The 14,340-nt window shown below is 44.8% G+C and overlaps 1 long non-coding RNA gene across 1 annotated transcript; it reads left to right on the top strand.

Moving 5' to 3' along the window:
• The first annotated feature begins 11,466 nt into the window (after positions 1-11,466).
• On the top strand, positions 11,467-14,094 carry LOC135057639 (uncharacterized). Its single transcript, XR_010244254.1, has 5 exons — positions 11,467-11,527; positions 12,293-12,316; positions 12,429-12,458; positions 13,739-13,825; positions 14,014-14,094. It is a non-coding gene; the product is annotated as an uncharacterized LOC135057639 (long non-coding RNA).
• Positions 14,095-14,340: the final 246 nt, after the last annotated feature.

Genomic DNA, 14,340 nt, shown 5'->3' with positions numbered 1-14,340 from the left:
ATGAGGCGTCGTGGGCTAGGGGTGAAGGCTCCCACCTCCCACGCTGGGGGTCCAGGGTTTGAGACCTGATGTGCTTTCTTTTTTTTTTTTTTTTTATTGTAAAAATACACTATTATTTCTCTGACGTCCTAGTGGATGCTGGGACTCCGTAAGGACCATGGGGAATAGCGGCTCCGCAGGAGACAGGGCACAAAATAAAAGCTTAAGGATCAGGTGGTGTGCACTGGCTCCTCCCCCTATGACCCTCCTCCAAGCCTCAGTTAGATTTTTGTGCCCGGCCGAGAAGGGTGCAATCTAGGTGGCTCTCCTGAGCTGCTTAGAATAAAAGTTTAGTTAGGTTTTTTTTTTTTTTTTCAGTGAGTCCTGCTGGCAACAGGCTCACTGCATCGTGGGACTAAGGGGAGAAGAAACGGACTCACCTGAGTGCAGAGTGGATCGGGTTTCTTAGGCTACTGGACACTAGCTCCAGAGGGACGATCACAGGTTCAGCCTGGATGGGTCACCGGAGCCGCGCCGCCGTCCCCCTTACAGAGCCAGAAGAGACGAAGAGGTTCGGTGAAATCGGCGGCAGAAGACATCCTGTCTTCAGACTAAGGTAGCGCACAGCACCGCAGCTGTGCGCCATTGCTCTCAGCACACTTCACACTCCGGTCACTGAGGGTGCAGGGCGCTGGGGGGGAGCGCCCTGAGACGCAATATAACAGAATACCTTAGGTGGCAAAACAGAATACATCACATATAGCTCCTGGGCTATATGGATGTATTTTAATCCCCTGCCATTTTACACAAAAAAGCGGGAGATCAGGACGTCGTGAAGGGGCGGAGCCTATCTCCTCAGCACACAAGCGCCATTTTCCCTCACAGCTCCGCTGGAAGGACGGCTCCCTGACTCTCCCCTGCAGTCCTGCTTCAGAATCAGGGTAAAAAAGAGAAGGGGGGGCACGTTTGGCAGCAAATAAATATATTAACAGCAGCTATAAGGGAGTAACACTTATATAAGGTTATCCCTGTATATATATATATATAGCGCTGGGTGTGTGCTGGCAGACTCTCCCTCTGTCTCTCCAAAGGGCTAAGTGGGGTCCTGTCCTCTATCAGAGCATTCCCGGTGTGTGTGCTGTGTGTCGGTACGCGTGGGTCGACATGTATGAGGAGGAAAATGATGTGGAGGCGGAGCAGTTGCCTGTGTTGGTGATGTCACCCCCTAGGGAGTCGACACCTGACTGGATGATTGTATTTAAACAATTAAGTGATAATGTCAGCAATTTGCAAAAAACTGTTGACGACATGAGACAGCCGGCAAATCAATTAGTGCCTGTCCAGGCGTCTCAAACACCGTCAGGGGCGCTAAAACGCCCGTTACCTCAGTGGGTCGACACAGACCCTGACACAGATACTGAGTCTAGTGTCGACGGTGACGAGACAAACGTAATGTCCAGTAGGGCCACACGTTACATGATCACGGCAATGAAAGAGGCATTGAACCTTTCTGACACTACAAGTACCACAAAGAAGGGTATTATGTGGGGTGAGAAAAAACTACCAATATTTTTTCCTGAGTCAGAGGAAATAAATGAGGTGTGTGAAAAAGCGTGGGTTTCCCCCGATAAAAAACAGCTAATTTCTAAAAAATTATTAGCATTATATCCTTTCCCGCCAGAGGTTAGGGCGCGTTGGGAAACACCCCCTAGGGTAGATAAGGCGCTCACACGTTTATCAAAACAAGTAGCGTTACCGTCTCCTGATACGGCTACCCTCAAAGAACCAGCTGATAGAAGGCTGGAAAATATCCTAAAAAGTATATACACACATACTGGTGTTATACTGCGACCAGCAATCGCCTCAGCCTGGATGTGCAGTGCTGGAGTCGCATGGTCGGATTCCCTGACCGAGAATATTGATACCCTGGATAGGGACAATATTTTGTTAACTATAGAACATTTAAAGGATGCATTACTATATATGCGTGATGCACAGAGGGATATTTGCACCCTGGCATCAAGAGTAAGTGCTATGTCCATCTCTGCCAGAAGAGCGTTATGGACGCGACAGTGGTCAGGGGATGCGGATTCCAAACGGCACATGGAAGTATTGCCGTATAAAGGGGAGGAGTTATTTGGGGCTGGTCTATCGGACCTGGTGGCCACGGCAACGGCTGGAAAATCCACCTTTTTACCCCAGGTCACTCCACATCAGCAGAAAAAGACACCGTCTTTTCAAACTCAGTCCTTTCGTTCCCATAAGTACAAGCGAGCAAAAGGCCATTCTTTTCTGCCCCGGGGCAGAGGAAGAGGAAAAAGACTGCACCATGCAGCCGCTTCACAGGAGCAGAAGCCCTCCCCTGCTTCTGCCAAGTCTTCAGCATGACGCTGGGGCTTTACAAGCAGACTCAGATATGGTGGGGGCCCGTCTCAAGAATTTCAACGCGCAGTGGGCTCACTCGCAAGTGGATCCCTGGATTCTACAGGTAGTATCGCAGGGGTACAAACTGGAATTCGAGGCGTTTCCCCCTCGTCGTTTCCTGAAGTCTGCTTTACCAAAGTCTCCCTCCGACAGGGAGGCAGTTTTGGAAGCCATTCACAAGCTGTATTCCCAGCAGGTGATAATCAAGGTACCCCTCCTGCAACAAGGAAAGGGGTATTATTCCACGCTGTTTGTGGTACCGAAGCCGGACGGCTCGGTGAGACCAATTTTAAATCTGAAATCCTTGAACACTTACATAAAAAGGTTCAAATTCAAGATGGAGTCACTCAGAGCAGTGATAGCAAACCTGGAAGAAGGGGACTATATGGTGTCTCTGGACATCAAAGATGCTTATCTCCACGTCCCGATATACCCTTCTCACCAAGGGTACCTCAGGTTTGTAGTACAAAACTGTCATTATCAGTTTCAGACGCTGCCGTTTGGATTGTCCACGGCACCTCGGGTCTTTACCAAGGTAATGGCCGAAATGATGATTCTTCTACGAAGAAAAGGCATTTTAATTATCCCTTACTTGGACGATCTCCTGATAAGGGCAAGATCCAGGGAACAGTTAGAAGTCGGAGTAGCACTATCTCAGGTAGTGTTACGTCAGCACGGGTGGATTCTAAATATTCCAAAATCGCAGCTGACTCCAACGACACGTCTACTGTTCCTAGGAATGATTCTGGACACAGTCCAGAAGAAGGTGTTTCTCCCGGAGGAGAAGGCCAGGGAGTTATCCGAGCTAGTCAGGAACCTCCTAAAACCAGGACAGGTCTCAGTGCATCAGTGCACGAGGGTCCTGGGGAAAATGGTGGCTTCTTACGAAGCGATTCCATTCGGAAGATTCCATGCAAGAACATTTCAGTGGGATCTACTGGACAAATGGTCCGGATCGCATCTGCAGATGCATCAGCGGATAACCCTGTCGCCAAGGACAAGGGTGTCTCTCCTGTGGTGGCTTCAGAGTGCTCATCTACTAGAGGGCCGCAGATTTGGCATTCAGGATTGGATCCTGGTAACCACGGATGCCAGCCTGAGAGGCTGGGGAGCAGTCACACAGGGAAGAAATTTCCAGGGCCTGTGGTCAAGCTTGGAAACGTCTCTTCATATAAACATTCTGGAACTAAGGGCCATTTACAATGCCCTAAGTCAAGCAAAACCTCTGCTTCAGGGTCAGGCGGTGTTGATCCAATCGGACAACATCACGTCAGTCGCCCACGTAAACAGACAGGGCGGCACGAGAAGCAGGAGGGCAATGGCAGAAGCTGCAAGGATTCTTCGCTGGGTGGAAAATCATGTGATAGCACTGTCAGCAGTATTCATTCCGGGAGTGGACAACTGGGAAGCAGACTTCCTCAGCAGACACGACCTTCACCCGGGAGAGTGGGGACTTCACCCAGAAGTCTTTTACCTGATTGTAAACCGTTGGGAAAAACCAAAGGTGGACATGATGGCGTCACGTCTAAACAAAAAACTGGACAGATATTGCGCCAGGTCAAGGGACCCTCAGGCAATAGCAGTGGACGCTCTGGTAACGCCGTGGGTGTACCAGTCAGTGTATGTGTTCCCTCCTCTGCCTCTCATACCAAAAGTACTGAGAATCATAAGAAGGAGAGGAGTAAGAACTACACTCGTGGTTCCGGATTGGCCAAGACGGACTTGGTACCCGGAACTTCAAGAGATGCTCACGGACGAACCGTGGCCTCTACCTCTAAGAAAGGACCTGCTACTGCAGGGGCCTTGTCTGTTCCAGGACTTACCGCGGCTGCGTTTGACGGCATGGCGGTTGAACGCCGGATCCGGAGGGAAAAAGGCATTCCAGAAGAAGTCATCCCTACTCTGGTCAAAGCCAGGAAGGACGTAACCGCAAAACATTATCACCGCATTTGGCGTAAATATGTTGCGTGGTGTGAGGCCAAGAAGGCCCCTACAGAGGAATTTCAACTGGGTCGTTTCCTTCATTTCCTGCAAACAGGACTGTCTATGGGCCTAAAATTAGGGTCCATTAAGGTTCAAATTTCGGCCCTGTCGATTTTCTTCCAGAAAGAACTGGCTTCAGTACCTGAAGTTCAGACATTTGTAAAAGGGGTGCTGCACATACAGCCTCCTTTTGTGCCTCCAGTGGCACCTTGGGATCTCAATGTGGTGTTGAGTTTTCTAAAGTCACATTGGTTTGAACCACTTTCCACTGTGGACTTAAAATATCTCACATGGAAGGTGTCGATGCTGTTAGCCTTGGCTTCAGCCAGGCGTGTGTCAGAATTGGCGGCTTTATCATATAAAAGCCCTTACTTAATTTTTCATTCTGACAGGGCGGAATTGAGGACTCGTCCTCAATTTCTACCTAAGGTGGTTTCTGCATTTCACATGAACCAACCTATTGTGGTACCTGCGGCTACCAGGGACTTAGAGGACTCTAAGTTGCTTGACGTTGTCAGGGCCTTGAAAATATATGTTTCCAGGACGGCTGGAGTCAGAAAATCTGACTCGCTGTTTATCCTGTATGCACCCAACAAGCTGGGTGCTCCTGCTTCTAAGCAGACGATTGCTCGTTGGATTTGTAGTACAATTCAGCTTGCACATTCTGTGGCAGGATTGCCACAGCCAAAATCAGTAAAAGCCCATTCCACAAGGAAAGTGGGCTCATCTTGGGCGGCTGCCCGAGGGGTCTCGGCTTTACAACTTTGCCGAGCAGCTACTTGGTCAGGGGCAAACACGTTTGCTAAATTCTACAAATTTGATACCCTGGCTGAGGAGGACCTGGAGTTCTCTCATTCGGTGCTGCAGAGTCATCCGCACTCTCCCGCCCGTTTGGGAGCTTTGGTATAATCCCCATGGTCCTTACGGAGTCCCAGCATCCACTAGGACGTCAGAGAAAATAAGATTTTACTTACCGATAAAACTATTTCTCGTAGTCCGTAGTGGATGCTGGGCGCCCATCCCTAGTGCGGATTGTCTGCAATACTTGTATATAGTTATTGTTACAAAGATTCGGGTTATTATTGTTGTGAGCCATCTTTTCAGAGGCTCCTTTGCGTTTATCATACTGTTAACTGGGTTCAGATCACAAGTTGTACGGTGTGATTGGTGTGGCTGGTATGAGTCTTACCCGGGATTCAATATCCTTCCTTATTATGTACGCTCGTCCGGGCACAGTATCCTAACTGAGGCTTGGAGGAGGGTCATAGGGGGAGGAGCCAGTGCACACCACCTGATCCTTAAGCTTTTATTTTGTGCCCTGTCTCCTGCGGAGCCGCTATTCCCCATGGTCCTTACGGAGTCCCAGCATCCACTACGGACTACGAGAAATAGATTTATCGGTAAGTAAAATCTTATTTTTATTTACATTGTAAGACAGTCAATGGAAAGGTGCACACAAGTTACATATAAATCAGAGTACATCTGCAGGAGCGATTCTTTACGCTAAATGCACCTAAACAGCGTGAATGAAATGAGTGTATTCTGACGCTACTAACTGAGCAAAACAGTACTGTACTGTAGATCTTCAGCGTTTGTGTATTGCACATGACCTGAATTCCCTCCCTGGGGGGAAGGGCGATGGGGGTAGGGGGAGACGATGGAAAATACTGTGCCTTTGTAATGCAATTACATGAGCGTCCGAGTCCACTACGGCATACTCAAAACTAAGGGAAGCACAAAGTACATTAACTACGTTGAATGCCTGGAACGCACGACGTCTGAGACGCACGGCGTCTGAGACGCTCATTGAGCATAAGGACAGTGTCATGGCTGCTGGAAGGGACCGTCCTTACTCTATGGGTGAGCTGCGTCTCCTCGTTTGCTGGCGGGACAGAACTCTCGCCAGCAACGAGGAGAAAATGAGGGCGTACCGGAGGGCCAGCAGGGACATCCTCCGGAGGTATAACCGGAGGAGAACGGTGAGGTCACTCCAGAGGAGATGGAGTGACCTCGTTAGGAGGACCCCAAGACGCCTGCAGGCCATAAGGGATTGTAAGTACAGTACATTACTGTAGATTACTGTACTTTAAGTTACTGTAGTTACAGGTACAGTACATTATAGCAGGGGCTGCTGTAGCAGCAGGTATCCGGTCTATACAGCACTGTATTTGTGGTAAACAAATGGTTAAACAAGGACCAAACATTAACCCGGGTCAAAAGGTCAATTTGTTTTTTGGTGTCGACCTAGATGGTGCGGCTTATGAAATTGGTTGACACCAGTTACTGTAGGTTGACATGGTCGTTAAGTTGACATGGAAGAAGATCGACATGAGTTTTACAAAAACAATTATTACTTTTTTAAACTTGTATATACAGTATACAGTAGTTCGTTACAATCCACGTGGTCTACGATTGTGCAGTGTACAGTATCATGCAGTGTACAGTATATGCAGTGTATCACAGTGTATCGTGCTGCGTAATTGCAGCGTGTCATGCAGTGTACATTCAGTATATGGTATTGTGCAGTGAGTGTAATGCATAGTGAATCACATCGTGCAGTGTACTGTATACACATGTGGTACTGTAATTGCAGTTTTTTGTGCAGTGTACATTGTATCATATTTTGCAGGGAAATGTTGTCGTATCACGCAGTGCATACAGTATGCAGTGTCGTGCAGTGCATTGTGTGGTTTAATTGCAGTGTGTCATGCAGTGTACCTGCAGCGTATTGTGCAGTGTATCGTACATTATCATTCAGTGTAACGTGCAGCTGTAATTGCAGTCTCCTGCCTCCCACGCTGAGAGTACCGATTTTTATACCCAAAGTTCAAGTACAGTAACTATTTTTTTAGTAGATTTGTGTTTCAGATAGTACAGTGTTCTAAGGGACGTTACTGTGGTAGAAATTATTCTAAGGGGTGTTACAGTGGCCTAATGTGTTCTGACGTGCATTACTCTTGCATAATGTGTTATAAGGTTCATGACTGTGGCAGATCTCTACTTTGTGACGTAATGTGGATATTCTACTGCACTACTGTGACGTACAGTACAGTAACGTGAATAAGGTGCTCTACTGTGTGACACAACGTGAATCAAGGACAGTACTATGACGTGAATACGGTGCTCTACTGTGTGACACAACGTGAATCAAGGACAGTACTGTGACGTGAATAAACTGCACTACTGTGACATGACGTGAATAAGATGAATTCAGGTGAGTGCTGCATCATCTGTCATGGAATCAATTTATACTGTAATGAACAGTACTGAGATGGTTAAGGGTGGGAGGGCTGCATGCTGATGTGTGTCATAATGTTTATAAGGGCAATGCTAATGTGTGTAACAGTCGCACCAGACTATAAAGGTAGTGTTCTGTCTAATACCCTGGACCTACTGTACTGTAGCGATACTGTAAGTGTACTGTATGTCACATTTAGAAATGTCCCCCTTAAGTTTTGAAGACAGTACAGTACACTATGCCCTCCTGAGTGATTAGGTGCAGGGTACTAGAATGAACAATTCCATTGATTGTGATGTCATAAAGAATCTGTCAATGTTGAATTTCATTGACTGTACAGTATGCTGCCATTATACTGTATATATATTTTTACAGGGCTGGTAGCACGACGGCACAGGAGGCGGAACAGGCGCCGCCAAGCTGGTAAGTATTGTCAAATACAGTAGTGTACAGTACATAGTGATTTCTATAGTCCCACCCCCCTGTCCTGACCATCACAGATAACTCGCTGCAATCCGGATGGGAGAGAGGGTGGGACACTTCCTGTGAGATCTGGTTGCCCGTGATGTTAAGAATGTCTGTTTACAAAACTAACTGTAAATATTAAACACACAGTATAAATAACATTGTAGATATCTGAATACCCGTGCTGCGCTACGGGATGAGGATGGTAAATTACAGTGATAGTTGTTTGTTAATTTACGTTTGACAGCTTCACTTACAGCACTGTTATTTTTTTTCTCGCAGTACCACCACCACCACCACCACCACCACCTGCGCTGCCAGGTATTGTGTAACGAGAATTCTGGTGCGACTGTCATCGTTACACTACTGTACATGTGTCCTGGATACTGTATAGTACATGTTACAAATTGACAGCTTCACTTACAGCACTGTTGTTTTTTTTCTCACAGTACCACCACCACCACCACCACCACCTGCGCTGCCAGGTATTGTGTAACGAGAATTCTGGTGCGACTGTCATCGTTACACTACTGTACATGTGTCCTGGATACTGTATAGTACATGTTACAAATTGACAGCTTCACTTACAGCACTGTTGTTTTTTTTCTCACAGTACCACCACCACCACCACCACCGTCTGACCAGCAGAGCTCCGGAAGTGGTAATCATTATTTTTGTTACAGACACACTAGTTTCCTACAGTATTACTGTAATTTTTTTATTTTACAATACTTGTTATCTTGTACACACAGACCGCCTCGTTATTGATACGGAGCCAGAGGAGGAGGAGGAGGAAATGGGGGAGCCTTCAGGCCAGCCTGGTAAGAATTGTAATCTACTGTACAGTACTCTACTGTACTGTATTGTACATTTATTATTTATTGATTTATTAACAGTACCAATGGCTTGGGTTTGCGTGACCAGTGGTCAGGATTCCAGCAGTCAAGTGACCGACAGCGGTATCCTGATTGCAGAAATCCCATTAACTTTTCTTTTTGTTTTTTTTATATTCAACACAGATGTCACTTACGTGGACTCTGAGTCGGAGGAGGAGCCACAGTATAGTAAGTACAGTAGGATTTTCTCAAGCCCATTCTTAAAAGTATTGACCAAGTCCACTTTTATTACTTTTCAGGCAGGGAATTCGAAACGTACAGTATTTCCCTCACTGTGAAGACCCCTTTTCGCCTCTGTATGCGAAATCTCCTCTCCTCCAACACGAGTGACTGTGCACGTGTCCTCTGTGTCGATCTTATCAAAAACAGTTCCTGTGTATTGTCCCCTTACTGTATATATTTGTAAAGGTTAATCATGTTCCCTCTTAATCTCCTCTTTTCCAATGTAAACATGCCTAGCCTAGCAAGCCTTTCCTCGTATTCCAGCTTCTCAATCCACTTGATCACTTTGGTCGCCCTCCTCCTAAACCTTTTCTAGTTCCACGATATCCATTTTGTAGTATGGTGCCCAAAATTGTGCATCCTACCCACCCTCCACTAGCCTAAACCTCCAATCATACTCTGAATCCAGACTCTGCATTCTGAATGTCTGGATCCAGACAGCAGGTGTTTTAAATACAGGTACAGTACAGTACTGTATGTCCCCTACCACTGGATAATCATTCTGCTCCTACTGTATTATGAATATCTCTCTGCCTCCTGTAGCACTGTACTACTGTAGACTACTGTGCAATTTTGTAGTAACTGTACTCTACTGTATTTTGTTTATAATCTTTTTTTTATTTTCCACTCAGTAATTATTGACAGTGAGGAGGAAGAGGAAGAGGAGAAGCCCTCTCCCCAACTTGGTAAGTAAACTGCAGTATTGTACTGTACTGTACTATACTGTACATTGTGTTAAACCAATGCATTGGGTTTACGTGACCAGCAGTCAGGATTCCAGCGTTCAGGCGACAGACAGTGGCATCCTGATTGCAGCAATCCCAACAGGGTGAGGTACGGTATCCTAAACCTCTTCCACTAACCCCTAAATCTGGCCTCGACATTCTCATCTCTGTGTGCAAAATCTACTCTCCTCCAACCTGACTGAATTTTTGTTATATTGTATTCAACACAGACTACAAAAGTACAAAAGTATACAGTATTTAATCTAATTTTTGTTTTCACAGGCCCTACACTGTCACAGGCCGTGGTGGAGGAGGAGGAGTACTCACTGTCCCCCACCACACTGCACCCATCAAGTAAGTCCAGTCTGGTACATCTTGACTCTGTAGAGCCAGTTTGAGCAAGGAGAGATTGATTGCTTCTTTTTTTGGTGGTGTCCCAAACCAATCAGTCATTTCAGCCAGAGTCGTGTGGCAGACCCTGTGGCTGAAATGATGGGTTTGTTAAAGTGTGCATGTCCTGTTTATACAACACAACGGTGGGAGTGCCCAAGGACAATTCCATCTTGCGCCTTTTTTTTTTTAAATTTATCTTTGCATCATGTGATGTTTGTGGCAAATTTTTATAAGTGCCATCCTGTCTGACACTGCAGTGCCACTCCTAGATGGGCCAGGTGTTTGTGCCGCCCTCTTGGGTTACTTACAGTAGCTTAGTCATCCAGCGACCTCGTTGCACATTTTAGGACTAAAAATAATATTGTGAGGTGTGAGGTGGAAATTATGGTTATTGCGGTTAATAATACTATAGGCTCAAAATTTCACACAAATTCTATGATTTAAGCTGTTTTTGAGTATTTTTTTTTTTTTTTAAAAACACGTCCAAATCCAAAACCAAACCACAAAACCCGAAAAATTTCCGGTGCACATCTCTAGTTTTAATAAAGTCCAGGAGGGAAACATTCTCCTAATGAAGACACTGCAAGCAATAGGACACGAGGATGTGCACAGAGACTGGAGGGGGGCGAGGTTCAGGGGGAATTTTAAGAAAAATTACTTCACAGAAAGTGCAGTGGACAAGTGGAATAGCCTCCCATCAGAGGTGATAGAGCCTAAAACAGTAGAGCTACAGTATTTAAACATGCATGGAAGAGACATACATAAGGATATCCTTACAAAGAAATAAGGATCAAATAAGGTTTGATGTAAAAAAAAGGGTAAAAAAAAGAGAGAGATTAGATGGGCAAAGTGGTTCTTACAGTATTTGTAGTCAAATTCTATGTTTCTGTATGCAGACCCTCCAACATGACCCGCCGCACTGCTCTGTTTCTAGACTTCGCCTCTTAATTTATGATTTCCATCACCTGTGTTGAACTAGTTAAATGATAAGAATGCTGTTTCTTCACAGGTGATGGCAATAATAAATTAAGAGGGAAGTCCAGAACCAGAGCATTTTGTACCTAGTGGGGTGGGTCATGTTGGAGGGTATGTGTATTTCCTGGAATGAACCTTTTTTTTCTCATTAATGTTTTTTTTCACAGGCCCTACACTGGAACAGGCCACTGAGGAGGAGGAAGATGATGATGAGGCGGCATTTAGTGGTAAGAATTATTACTGACATTGATCTGATGCCATCAGAGTAGCACTTTTCATCAGATTTTTCAGGCAAATGCGTAGAAATCGGATGACAATTGTTTTTGTTTGAACTGGTGATATTGCCCATACAGTAGCAACCGATCACATTCCACATTAACATTTACAGTATCTAGTTACACTTACAGACGATAATACAGTACAGTAGGTAATATTTGATTGGTTGCTACTGTATGGACAACATCACCTGTTCTAAAAAAAACACCCATCTTACTAAATTTCTCTCTCTCTCTCTCTCTCTCTCTCTCTCTCTCTCCCCCCTTGTCACTGTCTCTCCATTCATCTCTCTCTCTAGATACTGTCAGTGATGAATTTCCCATTAGGCACGAGAGGCACGTACTGTACCTATTGGTGGCATCTGTTTGGGGGCCTCAGTTGGATGCTTACAGTATGCTAATACTGTCATCCCAAAAATTACCACTACAGTAACTGCTAAATATTTTAAGTGTACTGTACAATATGCACATACAGTACTGTACAGTATACATAATTCAAAAGAAAAAAGAGTTGCTACCTTATTCTAGTCATAATCACCGGCATACGGGCCACTCACAAATTTTCTGATGGTCTCGGTGGGGTCCCTTGGAATCACCATGCCTGTCACAAGCATACCTTTTTTTACCCACCTGTCACTGGGCCTGGACACTGGTGTACTATTACTATACTTTTTACTGTATACTGTATCTTATAATATTCTTCTCTTTTACCCACAGACGACGAGCCAGAATACATTTTTGGTAAATATACTGTACAGTAGCAATAGTTGGTACTGTAATTACAGTATTTTTTTTTCTCCAACATTATTTTAAGTCAAACTGATATGACTAACTGTATTTTATCTTTTTACAGTCCGTCGCCAACCAGTGGAGGAGACACCTGGTAATAAAATATAAATACATAATGCACTGTACTGTATTCTAACTTACTGTAACATGTATAACACTGAGCTGATCATCTTCACACCCTCTGACATAACCTTACAGTACATACTGTACTTTCTCTCTTTTTTCACCCTCTTCACTCCACAAATGCATGCTGCGTTTCCTGACTACTGATATAATAGTGTGCAGAGCGTAGCAAGGCACCGTGCCCACCGCGTGGCGAGCGAAGCAAGCATGCAAGGGGCTGCGTTCCGCTCGCCGCCCCTGTCGGGATTGTGTGGTGGGGATTCCGGCGTCTGTATTTTGACCACCGGGATCCCGTCCAGCGGGATTACGTACTGATCTCCAGTCTGAGCCTGCCCTAGGCATAGGCATACTTGCCAAATGCCTAGGGGCACAAGCAGCTTCTGCTGATTAATATGATATGCAGCATGCCTACAGTATATTCTGTGTGTGACTGCATCTGTATCTGCATACAAAATGCATTACTAATGTGCAGCATTATGTGTATAAGGGGTACTACAGTACTTTGTTGTGTAACATACTGTAGCAAGGGCACTACTGTGTGGTCTAATGTGAACAAAGAGCAATATGATGTGATGCAATGTGAATAAGTGGGAATACTTTGAGGAGTAATGTGGTACTATCCTATGATGTAACGAGAATAAGAGACACTATTGCATGATATGTTGTGAATAAAGTTGCAGTACTGTGTGGCGTCATTTCAGATTGGGGAATTACTGTGTGGCCATGCCCCTTCCCAGCAAGAACATGCACCGTTTTGGGATGCACACCGCATGTGCACACTGTTGCTATTTTAAACATACAGTAGGTTGGAGGAGCACCAAAATGAGGACTGCTATGGTTGAGGGGTGATGGTGCTGGGAAAGGGGTACAGGGTCAGAGGCGGAAATAGCGTCTGTGCAAGGGGGCAGCATCCAAAAACTTGACTAGGGAATCATATTATTTATGGCTGGCTCTGAGTACAGTCCACTATTATTGATAGTACTCCCTACAACACCACCTACAGTACTGTAACCCTCTTTTTTCTGAAGCTGTCATGAAATGTCATGACTGCTAATACATAAATATCTACAGTATTTGTACTGTGGTGTTTTATTCCTTTGACAATTTGTTTATGACCTATTGAAGCTAAACTCTTGTACAGTACTTTATATTTTGAATACCAGCAATACAGTATAATACTGTACCTACAGTATACAGTAGTAATTGTATAATATTTGAATGTGACTAAATGTTTTTTTTTCTCCAATATAGTGCCAATGATTTATGGGGGCCCTAGACAGGGGCAAGATAGGTGGGCTGGCCCAGAAGCGGGCAGGCAGCAGCCCACTTATACAAGAGGTAAACTAAAGCAATGTTTAAATTACCTCGACAGCATACAGTAGTGTTCGATTTACTGTACTGACAATACAGCACTGTACATTGTAAATAACAAGATTGTCTAATATAGAGTAAAGTACTCTATTGCCATTACTACACTGTAAAGTATTCAGTATTTGTTTTGTAAAACTGTCCTTTTTTTCCCACAGAACAGTTGCAGCGTGCCATTCTGCTCCTGCGGGTGGTGGTCCACCTCTTAGTGGACCACTTTTTTAATTTCTTATTAAGATCTGTTTAATTTTATTTTTGTTTAATAAATATTTTTGTTATTGTACTCCATTGTATAGTATCTTTTTCTACTGTATAAGATAGGCATACTGTACACCATACAATTATCTGGCAGATAATCTGCAAGATCTGGCTGTTTGTAATGAAATTCTGGTAATGGATGAGAGCAAATGACAATCATCCATTACCATAATTTCATTCCAAACAGCCAAAGTACAGGCAGCAGTTGATTGATACTGTATGCACAC

This window comes from Pseudophryne corroboree, chromosome 3 (genome assembly GCF_028390025.1).
Source record: "Pseudophryne corroboree isolate aPseCor3 chromosome 3, aPseCor3.hap2, whole genome shotgun sequence".
NCBI classification, from domain to species: Eukaryota; Metazoa; Chordata; class Amphibia; order Anura; family Myobatrachidae; genus Pseudophryne; species Pseudophryne corroboree.
Note: the sequence above shows the minus strand (reverse complement) of the source record. Positions and strands in the feature narration are given on the sequence as shown.